At 54.1% G+C, this 10613-nt stretch overlaps 1 protein-coding gene across 1 annotated transcript in view; it reads left to right on the top strand.

Annotated features, from left to right (window-relative positions):
• Nucleotides 1–3640: 3640 nt before the first annotated feature.
• Nucleotides 3641–10613, top strand: part of LOC113203007 (cAMP-specific 3',5'-cyclic phosphodiesterase) — a gene marked incomplete in the record, with an annotated part of 180438 nt that continues 173465 nt past the window's right edge. Inside the window, 1 exon segment of the mRNA XM_052265693.1 lies at nt 3641–3824.

Below are 10613 nucleotides of genomic sequence, written 5' to 3'. Positions count from 1 at the left end.
CCCCCATCGATGACCTCTTTATATTTTAAAACGTTTGTATTTCTATCAACGCCCTTTACAATCACTGATCTGTTTACCTTCTTTTTTAAAACCAAACCATGGCAAACCAAAGCGTGGTTCAAGCAGAAACTACACGCACACAGAAATCAGTAGCTTGTGCGAAGGGTTCATTGGATTTTAGTTGGTGGTGAGTAGTCAAAACACAACGTAAAAGAAAGATGGGACGTTTTCTCTGGGCCGACTTCCCGTGTTTATCCGCCGTAACACTGAACTGACTGGGAGTTGGGGGGCGGCGGGTTCGGTCGGCTCAGTGGGTCGCAAAGCCACATGTTTTCCCCCAACATGCAAGAGCAAGGGGACCGCGTGGGGTAAGGGGAGGGCGGTGGTGGAGAGACTGAGCCGAGGGGCGAGGGGCGCGGAGGGACGCTGCGGTGGGACCGTGGACACTCACCTGGGGACTGGCCGGCCGGGGCTTGCTCGAGTGCGGACCTGGGGGTGCGGCCTACCCCCTCCCCTCGCGCCATCTTCCTACCCCAAGCGTCCGCTCGGGCGTAATGAAGGACAAATCCGGGGGGTGAAAAGCTGGGCGGTAATGAACGAAATGCGGAGCGGAGCGGTCTGTTTGTGACCCCTTCTGCCGGCGTGACCCCTGCCTCCCTCCTCCCCCGAACCGTGGCAAAAGGGGGGAGGGGGAAAGTGGAGGCCCAAGTTTTTACCTATTCAACAGCAATCAGAGTTTGCATCAACAACGCGCCTTTTAAAATAAACGATGGAACAAAAAACAAAAGGAGCTGGTGTGCGGAGAGGACCCAAAAAAAACGGAAACAAAAAGAAAACAGCGTTTATCGGGCTTAGGGCGCACCCGTCGTTTGGTTTAAAACTGCGCACCATTAGGTGTGCGAAATGCAGCAGATGGCACCTGTTCTTATTCTCGCCTCATCATTTCACCATTTGCCACTCCTCTCCCACTCCCCGCGAACCTTCCTGTCCTCTCGTTCGCCCGTTCGATTCGTCGCGATTCTTTTGCGGACTGGACCCCACTGGGCGGTCGCACAGCCCTCGGCCAGCACTGCGCGGATTTCCATTCGATGTCTGACTTATTTGCTACGCACAGAGTTTCTAACGAGTTGTTCTTTTTTTCATTTCTGTTTCAGGTGAGTGATTAAAATCGCAGGGTGGCGCCCCGACCAGCTCCGCCACTCCCGCCGCTGCTGTTTGTGAGTGGATCATTTTTTCCGTGCTGCTTATGCGGCCGGCAGCCTTACCGCCGCGCGCTGTCGCGTGACGCTGGCAGGGACCTTGCCTGTGGCCCGCGGGCCCGCGGGACGCCACTCTGCGCTGTGACGAAGTTTTTGTGTGTCCCCGCAAATAATGGACCAATAGCCTTACGCCCATCCGTCGCGTTTTTGAAAGGACGACTATTAAATGTGAAATGTGTAAACCGTACTGTTTGTTACTAGCGACACGGTCTTGCACTTGGTCTTGTTTAAATATAGTGCGAACAAACATGCATGTAAAGTGAGTCATTCCATATCCGTCCCACTCATGCAAGCGTCATGGGACGGCCCACAGTCACCAGTCACCCTGATCAAGCTCTAAATGGCAAGGAACTATTCTTGTCAACTGCATGATGCGTCTGTTCTGCATTTCTTGTAAGATGTAAATTTGAATTCAGAAGTAGGGACAAATGTATGTCACTTTACACTAAATGGATTTGTGTGTTTTTGTGTAAATGTTCGCACTAATTAAACATACGTTTCGTTTTGCACAAATTTGTACGACAAAGTGCATTATTTCCTACTAATGAATGCACAAAAGTGTTCATATCAACGCAGAAATGTGTGACGAAAATTCGATTGCTTAAGTTGGTACAAATAAAAGATACAAATCCAGTTAGTGTGTTCCATTGAAAGAAACTATTTTGTTCGACTATGGTGCAAAGTTCAATCTTACAAAATGTGCTCACAGGTGCATCCTGCAATTGATAAAAATTGTTCCTTGCTATTTAGAGTGTATAGACGTCTATATTGTATTTTGAAAAGTCGGGGTGCTATGGTCTCTAGCATAAAAGTGGTGAATTACTCCTCAGAAACATAGAATGTGCACATTGATGCATGCAGCAGGCAAGGACCTGAAAAATGATTGAGCCATCTGCCGCTCGTCGTCATGTCGTCACGGCTGACTTGAGAGACAGCATTTTTCCGCCGGCCGATGCGACGCTGCCGAGCACTTATTACCCGGTGCGCCGCTGGGCTGGGCCGCTGCCAAATTGTCACTGCCGTAGTATTATTAGCGGGCCGCCACACGCCATTTGGCCCCCGCTGGAAGACGGCGCGCGGGCGGGCTGCACTACTTGTCGTGACGGTGGCTCTTCTGCTGTACTTGCCAAAAAAGAATGGGAAAAAAGAAGTGTGCTCTGCTGTGGACGGTCAACGTCGTCGTGTCGCCGTGGCTGCTCTGTACGGGCCATACTGCCGCCGGCCCATAGCTGATTGTATTCCTTCTTGGTGGGTCAGCTGGACCGCCGCGTATGGGAACAAAGGTCCTGGTCGTCGCCGTCCCTAGACACTCGCTCCGCTCGGCTGCCTCGCTCTGGACGGGGCGACCCTGGGCAGGCCCGATCAGATGTCGCTGGAACAGCGCGCCTGCCCTCCAGCTGAATATATTGAGGGCCTGTCCTAAGCGACACCTGACTTGCAAATGGGGCGCTAAGCAGATGCAGTGTCCGGGATGGTCTTTGCAAAGAATAATACATTTTTACTTGCTTCCCCTCGGAGTCTTCATCTCCTCTTCTTTCACCCACCCTCTGCTGCCTTCCATTCGCACGAGCTACATCGAGGCAGGCCACGACCCTGCCGCACGGAAGTCCTACTTGCGGACGATTCTTGCGACGGATGCTTTATGGGCTGAGAAAGAAAGGCAGAATCTTCGCGCAAGCTTCAATTACGAATACGCCGTCCCTGAGCGAGCATCCCAAAGCTTCAATTATGCATCCGGTTTGCCTAGCAACGGAAGCGGCGACTTGCTTGTAGAAAATCCCCCCTCCGACAAACTACGGGAGAGTGACTGCTTACACTTGGATACACGGCAAGGCAGAAGGCCCGCGCGTGGCCCCACATGTCAACAGCGGGGTCCACGGCAAATCAAAGGTGGAGCCGGCCATACGTGCCCCACACGTGGCCCCACGTGTCAACAGGAGCGTCACGTGGCCCCACGTGGTGGGTGATGATCCTGATAGCGCGCGGCGCCCGGGGGGCAGCGGCCACGCGCAAGGATTATTCAAATCGCGAGGCGCGCGCTATCGCCGGGGCTTTAAACCTCCCCCGCCCACCGGGAAAAAACAAAAAGATGCGCGATTGAAAGGATCCGAAAGTAATCCTCTCGCGCGCACTTAATAGAGCTTTAAAACTTGGCGCCGTAGAAAAATATTTCCCCAGTCATACCTTTTCGCAGGGGTGATCGAGAACCTTCGATAAGTAGCCATTAAATGTAGAAGGAGAGAATTGTCAGTGAGTGAGAGAAAGAATCAGAGAGAGAGGGAGAGGGACAGAGAGAGGCGACGGGAGAGAGGCCGCGGGGAGTGGGGTGGAGCGGTGGGGGCTTGCGCAGTGTGGAGGCTAGGCCCGGCCTGAGGCTCAGTCTTCACGCACCCAGCGACCAGGTCGCTCAGCGCGCTCCGCTCCGCCGCGCTGCCGCTGCCGCCGCCGCGACGCCGCGCCACGCTCCGCCACGCCCGGCGCCCGTTTCGCGTCCGTCCGTCAATCAGACGTCGCCGTCTGGCCGCCGGCGCCGTGGCGGACCACCGCGCCGCGAGTGTTCCACCGGTAATGGATTACAGTGCAGCAGAGTTGTGTTGTGATCGGCGTGCGTGCCGCTGAGCCTTCGCCGGGGCGGGAGCCTGGGCGGGCGCTGGGAGCCCGGGCGGGAGCCTGGGCGGGAGCCTGGGCAGGTGGGGAGGACGTTGAGGAACGGGCGTCCTTTCATCTCAGAAGCCCCGGCCCGGGCCCGGGCCCGGGGGACTGTTGTCAAGAGGCGGTCCCCGCGGAGAGGGCTTCCGTGGCCCGTGGAAAAGAAGGCGGCTCGAGCGAGACAAAACAAGAGGGTCGGTCTTGAAGAGGAGAGCCGTACACCCGAGCCCGGCGGGCTAACTCCTGCTTGCAGTGTTTGAGAGTGCCGGCGTGATGAAGAATGCACTGGCCCCTGGAGGGCGCCCGCCCTGAGAGTGCGGAGAGGCCGAGGGGGCCGTAGGGAGCCCGGGGCCCCGGGCCCAGCCTGTCCAACTCAGCGCCCATCCCTGCCCCGCCCGGCGGCGCTGCGAGGCGGTCAGTGAGCGGTCAGCGCACTGTACCGTGCAAGAGTCACACTACTGTTGTGTCGGAGTCGCGGGGATGAAAGGGGGCAAAAAGTTGTGACGTGTGCAGAGCGTGTGCGTGTGCTGCGTGTGTATGTGTGTGCGCGCGTTCGAGTGCGGGCGAGTGCGCTCCAGGGGTGCCGCGCCGCCTGTCACAAAGTGTCACAGGGTTGTTCTTGTTTCGGTATTTGAATGCCGCCCGCGCTATTGTGGTCACGTGGCGTGATGGAGGGTCGCCCCAGTTTTGTTTTGTATTTGTTTAAAGAATGCTCCGTGTCTATCGGTGACGTCGTCCCCCCCCCCCCCGGTCCCCCTTTTGTGCCCGCGCCTGCGATTGGTGCTCGTGACAGGGGCCGGTGCCCTGCCGTGCAATTAATTTGGCGACATTTTGCGGCGGCGGTCTGCAACACTGTTCGCCCCGGCTGCGGCGGCAGCGCTGCTGTCCCCGCTCTAGGGCGCAAAGTTGCGCCCGCGCGCAGAATGAAAGTTTTTTCGCTTGGAAAAGATGGCCAGCAGAGTGTGGGGCCACATGCACGTGTACACTCTTATTTTTTTTGTTCTTCATCGTGCATACGCTCAGATCCAAGGACAGATCGAGTCCTGCAGTAGAATGTACAAATCTGCCGAGAAGCGGAAGAAGGGAATAAGTCCACTTAGTACCATGGTACTAAGTGCATGCATGACATTTTAATCGTCTGTCACTGCCGCCTGGCACATCGGAAGTTCCCAAAATACGGTTAGGAAGCTAGTTATAAGTGCAAGTTAACTCCTCAGGCAGTGACAGACCATTGAAAGGTCAAAGTGCAAGGTGTATTTACTTAGAAGTCTGTACATAATTTGAAACAAATTCGAACACAATTATCGTTTACCTATTTTGGCAGTTATTTTTCAATTATTTATGCAAATTGCGTTCTCTGATTCCATTATTATGTACACATTTGTGCATCTGTCAAGAAAAAACAAACAAGTATTTTGTCTAGGCTCGTGGGTAGACACCCCTCTCCCTCACACACACTCGCTCTCCATCTCTCCGTTTCCATTGTTTCACGGGGCGTCGGTTGGCAGAGGGGGGGAGTAGTAAATTCCGCGCCTACGTCTGACAGCCGCAGGGCGAATTATTGTCGGGTTGTTTGCGCCTCGGACCTCTGATAAGCCTATCTGCCTATCTGCCCGTGGGGAGTGGGGTGGTGGGCGGAGCGGCGCAGTGGCGCGTCAAGGAAGGAGGCCGAGGCCTCGAGGCGCACTGCCCTGAAAAATGACCTGTCTGGGTATGGACAGGCGGCACAAGGGGGTTTGCGGCGGCTGGGGCGCGCTTCGGGGGGCGCGGAGCGGACGTGCCAAAAATATATTCCCTACATCTGATTTTTTTTCTATTATTATTATTTTGCGTGGCAGTGGAATCGGTCGGCAATAAACCTCTCCATCATGCGCCCGTCAGAAGCACGTCTTGGGCCCTTCAACGTGTTTGCGCTCCCTCCGCCCCCGCCACGCCACTCCCCGCCACGCCTCTCCACGCCTTGTCACGAGGTGGTCTGCTGGTTTGAGGGGGCGAAGGAAACGCCGTGGAAACTGCTTGTGGGGTGAAAGGGGCGCAACGCCTGACGGCCCGTGCTGCACTCGGACACGGCCGGCGCCTGGCCTCTTGGTCTTTCAGTTTTAACTTTTGCAGTGCAGCCAGGCCGAGTCGGCCCGACCGACCGCTCGGTCCGCCTGGAGGATGTGACCTAGCGCTGGTAGTTTATGCAAATAGCTGTCTCCATGGCGTGGGAACGGGGCAGGAGGCCCGCCTCCGGGTCCGGCCGACTGCCGCACTGCACGTTCGGGGAGGGACACTGCCGCACGCGGTCACTTTGGGAGACGCCCACTGTAATGTGCTTATTTTTTCAGTGGGCGTTATAACAAATTTCTATGATCTATCGCTTATAGCTCTTTAAGACTGACATGTGCAACTGGCGTGCCGTTGTGTTTCAATAGTGTGTTTGTGCACTTTGTTTAGGTAATTAAATAGATATGTTATTATTCGAAAGTGTTAAACTGGTACCGTTAAAACATTTAAGTGATCAATGTTGCATGCTCCAACATGTCAAGTAGACCTTCTTTCTAGTGTTCAAACCTACTGCTGAACACTTCGTTATATTCAAAAATCTAGCCATACAGAGTGAAGTGTGCAACACTTGGCAAACACTGTGTTCAACACTTAAAAAGTGCACGCCATTTGCAGCCTGTCCATGTACTCTGTTTTATGCATGGAAAAAAGAGTTCAATTCATTGCGGCTTTCTGATTGTGAAAATTGCGGTGTGGGTCCCTACGGCTTATTCCACACTGCCGAGTTTGGGAGCATCTGTTCGTCTTGTCGCCAGAGCGTCGTTATTCGCCGGCACGGGGGACGCTGCTGCGCCCTGACAGCACCCTTCTCACGCGCTGTAATCCCACACTCTAAAAAATAATACAGAATTCTGTATCAAATTTGATACAGAATTCTGTATCAGGCTCTTGTGATATGGAAACATGTAACATGGGTACAAAATTCTGTAATCTGATCAAAATGTTACAAAATACCGTAAATGTTACTAATTTCTGTAACAGATACAAGATCAGGTAACGGTGGATACAATTTTCTGTAACCCTGGATACAGAATTATGGAACTTCGTTGGCACGGTCTCCAGGAGCCCCGGTGGCATTACACAGGGTTCCAGCGAACCTCTCCTCAGGTAGCCTGGGTGGCCGCGCGGGTAAAGGCGCGACTTCCTAATCCAAGGGTCTGGGGTTCAACTCCCGGTGCGGCAAGTTACATTACGTAAAAAAGAAAATCGAAGGAGTTAAGTCCCCTAGAAAAAAAGAAGAGGGAGAAAGGGAGGAAGAGTAAAATGAAGATTTACAATTTTAAAATCCCAAAGATGTTCTGTATCAGGTGATACAGATTTTCGTATCCATGTTACAGATTAAAATCTGTATCAAAAATGATACAAATTTCTGTAACATGTGATATGTAAATTACTGCGTAACAATGTTACAGAATTTTGTATTGATTTTTTTTAGAGTGCAGTGCGCGCGCAGGAACCAGAGCAACCCCGGACGGGACGGGGAGTTCAACAATAATTACGCCCCCCTCCCTCCCCCTTTTCCTCTTCTTCCTCCCGACAGGTGATTACGTATGAGGGAAAAGTTTGGGCGGCGCGGCGGAGGCGGCAGCGGAGCTCACCAAGTATACGGAATAATTGGGGTGTTTTACTCTCTCCTTCCGCCACACGCGAGCAGTTTATCTTTTTCTTCGCGCGGGGCGCGCGGTGAGGAATTTTCTTTTAATTGGTGAGGAATATTTAATGCCCCTTTAGTAAGTTTTTAAATTAAGTGGCACAGTTGACGGGCTAGCTCTCCCCTCCCGTCTCCCTCCCCCGAGCTCTGATTAACGCAGCGTCGAGCTGTTTTTGCAAGGCACGGCTATCACCGCCCCTTGACGAGAACACGTGCAGCCGTTGGTACTGAGCTCCTTATTCATCCTTGACTCTCTTCTTTCAATTCTTTGGTTTTTCCGAGCATACATATTTTTTTTATCCTTTTCGATTTGCCCCTTCACCGCCCCCTTCCGCTATATGGTATGATACTACCTCAATGAGACCGTTTCAAAAGGGATGTTCCTCTTTAAGTGGCGGGGCGGCGTGGGCCGACAGCAGCTCCCTTATGATCTTCCTCGTCGCGGTTCGTCTGCCGAGCAAAAATGCGCACCCTAAAACCCTCCTACATCGTGTTGTGCAAACAAGTGCTGTATTTTATACAGCCAGGCTTGTCTTGCGTATCCAGAGTGTGGGCTGTTCTGCGCTGGCCTTTATTCTGGTTACTCTGTACTGCATGCTAGTGAACGGGTGGGCTGCATACTTCCACGGGACCATGAGACTTCCAGCAAGCCTGCCCGCACGCCTGCATGCGGTTCAGTATATATAACCAGAGAAATTACCAGATTGCAGTACCTACCCTATATGCAAAAATTGTACTCGACTATACACAAATTCGTGCACAGTGGACATGGATGTGCAATTGATTTAGGCGTGGAAGGTTGTGTATCACTATAGATGCCTATAACTATGCAAGTCCAGTATGCACAACACATACAATTATGCATGATGAGGGTTTAGTCTACGCAACGCCAAACAAGAATGTAAAACAGTGGTGCAGCGGGGAACGGGTCACTGACCTGAAAGCCCTGGACCTCCCCCCGCCTGAAATGTGAGCCCGCGCCCCCCGGGAGCCTGAAGCCGTCCGCTCCAGTGCCATCCCGATATTATTCTATTCGCGCGATGGGCCCACGCCCGGTGCGCGAGTTATTTGAGCGGGCGAAATGTGTGTTTCTTTTGGAGCCTCGCGGGCGAAAGTCTAATTTTGGGGATGGCACAGCGCGGCATGGCAGCGGCGCTTCCACACCGTACGCACACAGAGGGGTAGTCCCCACCCGGCCGCACCGCGGCACACCCCATCCCCACATCGGGGGTGGGAAGCCGGGCAGGTGTGAAGCAGCAGAGCAGGGGTGAGAGTGCTCCGACCTGCCCCACTCACGCACTCGCGTGTTGTGTGCCGCTGCTAACGAGGCAGGGAGGGGACATTCATCAGGGGGCCCGTCCCAGGGCGTCCCCGCCACGCCCCACCACGCCCCGCCGACTTGGGCGGACATTGGTTCCGAGCGGCCGAGGGTAATTTAGATTGGGCCGAGCAGGCGCCGCCGGGGAGTCTCGGAGCGCCAGCGGGAGAGAGTGAGAGGGACAGAGAGAGAGAAGGGGGAGGCGGGGTTGCCTAGGAGCAGCAGGCCGGGTGCCGGGTCACGCCACCCCTCTTAACAAAAACAGGACCGGGGAGCAGGCGGGAGGGGGTTGCATTTATAGGGGAAAGGTCAGCGCGGCGTCGGCCGAGGAGGAAAGTGCGGCCGTGCGCGCGCGTCAAGTCGGGCGAGTTTTCGTGTCGGAAAAGTTGGGTACGCGGAGCGCACCAGCAGCCGGCGCGGCTCTTTATTTCGGAAGCATTTTGCAGACCGGAATAAAGACAGATTGGACTGTCGGCTGTTGTGGGGTGCGAGGTGTAGAAAAAAGACCGCGTAGTTGACGCGTTGTGTATGGGACTTGTGCAGAGTTTTGGTTTTGCTGCTTTGGAATTTTGTGTTTCTTGGACGGTTCTTATTTTCCCTGGTGGACATTGGCTTTTCGTATCACTAAATCTTTCGCTCGTTTTGTAAATGAGAGATATTTTAATTAGCCTACCCATTCACATTTCCCCTTCTGATTTTATATTGCGTATATACAACATTTTAAATTGTCCTGGGCATAGTGCTGTTCTTGTGACTCTCATTTACCCCAGTGACATGATATTGGAAAAAACGTCGTTTTCCCTAATTGGATTATTTGCCCTACATCCCCACCCAGCGCCCCGAGCGGTGCGCAGTTTGCACACTGCAGCAGTCTGTGCGAAGCAGATGTCCCTAGTTGTTGTCATTAACGGTCAAAACAAACCCTTTAGGAGCGCGGCCCGCCCACGGACGGGCTGCCTTTCTGCCGCCGGTTTCCTTTCTTCCTTTGGCCACATTTTCATCAGCGCCAAAATTGCGTGGCGACGGGCGGCTAATCTCTGCCGTGGGGGGCGGGAGAAGACGCCTTCAAGGGAACCGGGGCGCCCGGCAGCGAATCGAGTTTCAGGAGAGTGCTGCTATCGGCCTGCTGGCTGCAGGAACTGCTTGCCACGGTGGTGCCTGGTGCCTCGCTGGAAGACAAGACACGCGCCAGGAAGGGCGGGGTGCTCTTTGTTTTCATGTCGAGTTTCAGCGTTCGCTAAAGCTGCTGCATAGTAAAGTGGACGGTAGGACGGCTGAGATCGTAACCTGCTGGAGGAGGAAAGGAGTTCACAGCGGAGTGGTGTAAACGGCACGAAAGTACATTTGCTTAGGTTGGGCGTTCTTCAGGGACCTGCCCAGCTGCCCAGCCCCTCTCTAGCCCCGGTGCATGTTGTGTGTGTCGGTGGGGAAGGGGTCAATGTGGGCTGCTCGAAGAGTGCGGGTGGGACTTAAGAGAGACAACAGACAACACAGTACAGCGAGGACTTCCGGGGAGCAGCCCTCTGCTGACCACACCAAACTTTGCCCTTCTCTGCAGCCCCTCCCTGCCTCGCACACTCCGTCTGTTTTTCCACCTGTTTGTGTGCTCTTCCCTCTCTTCTCTCTCCCTCTCCCTCTCTCTCTCTCTCTCTCTCTCTCTCTCTCTCTCTCTCTCTCTCTCTCTCTC

The sequence above is a fragment of the Frankliniella occidentalis genome, unplaced genomic scaffold (genome assembly GCF_000697945.3).
Source record: "Frankliniella occidentalis isolate FOCC.00 unplaced genomic scaffold, Focc_3.1 Scaffold29, whole genome shotgun sequence".
Classification (NCBI taxonomy): domain Eukaryota; kingdom Metazoa; phylum Arthropoda; class Insecta; order Thysanoptera; family Thripidae; genus Frankliniella; species Frankliniella occidentalis.
This window is presented reverse-complemented; position numbering and strand designations above follow the sequence as displayed.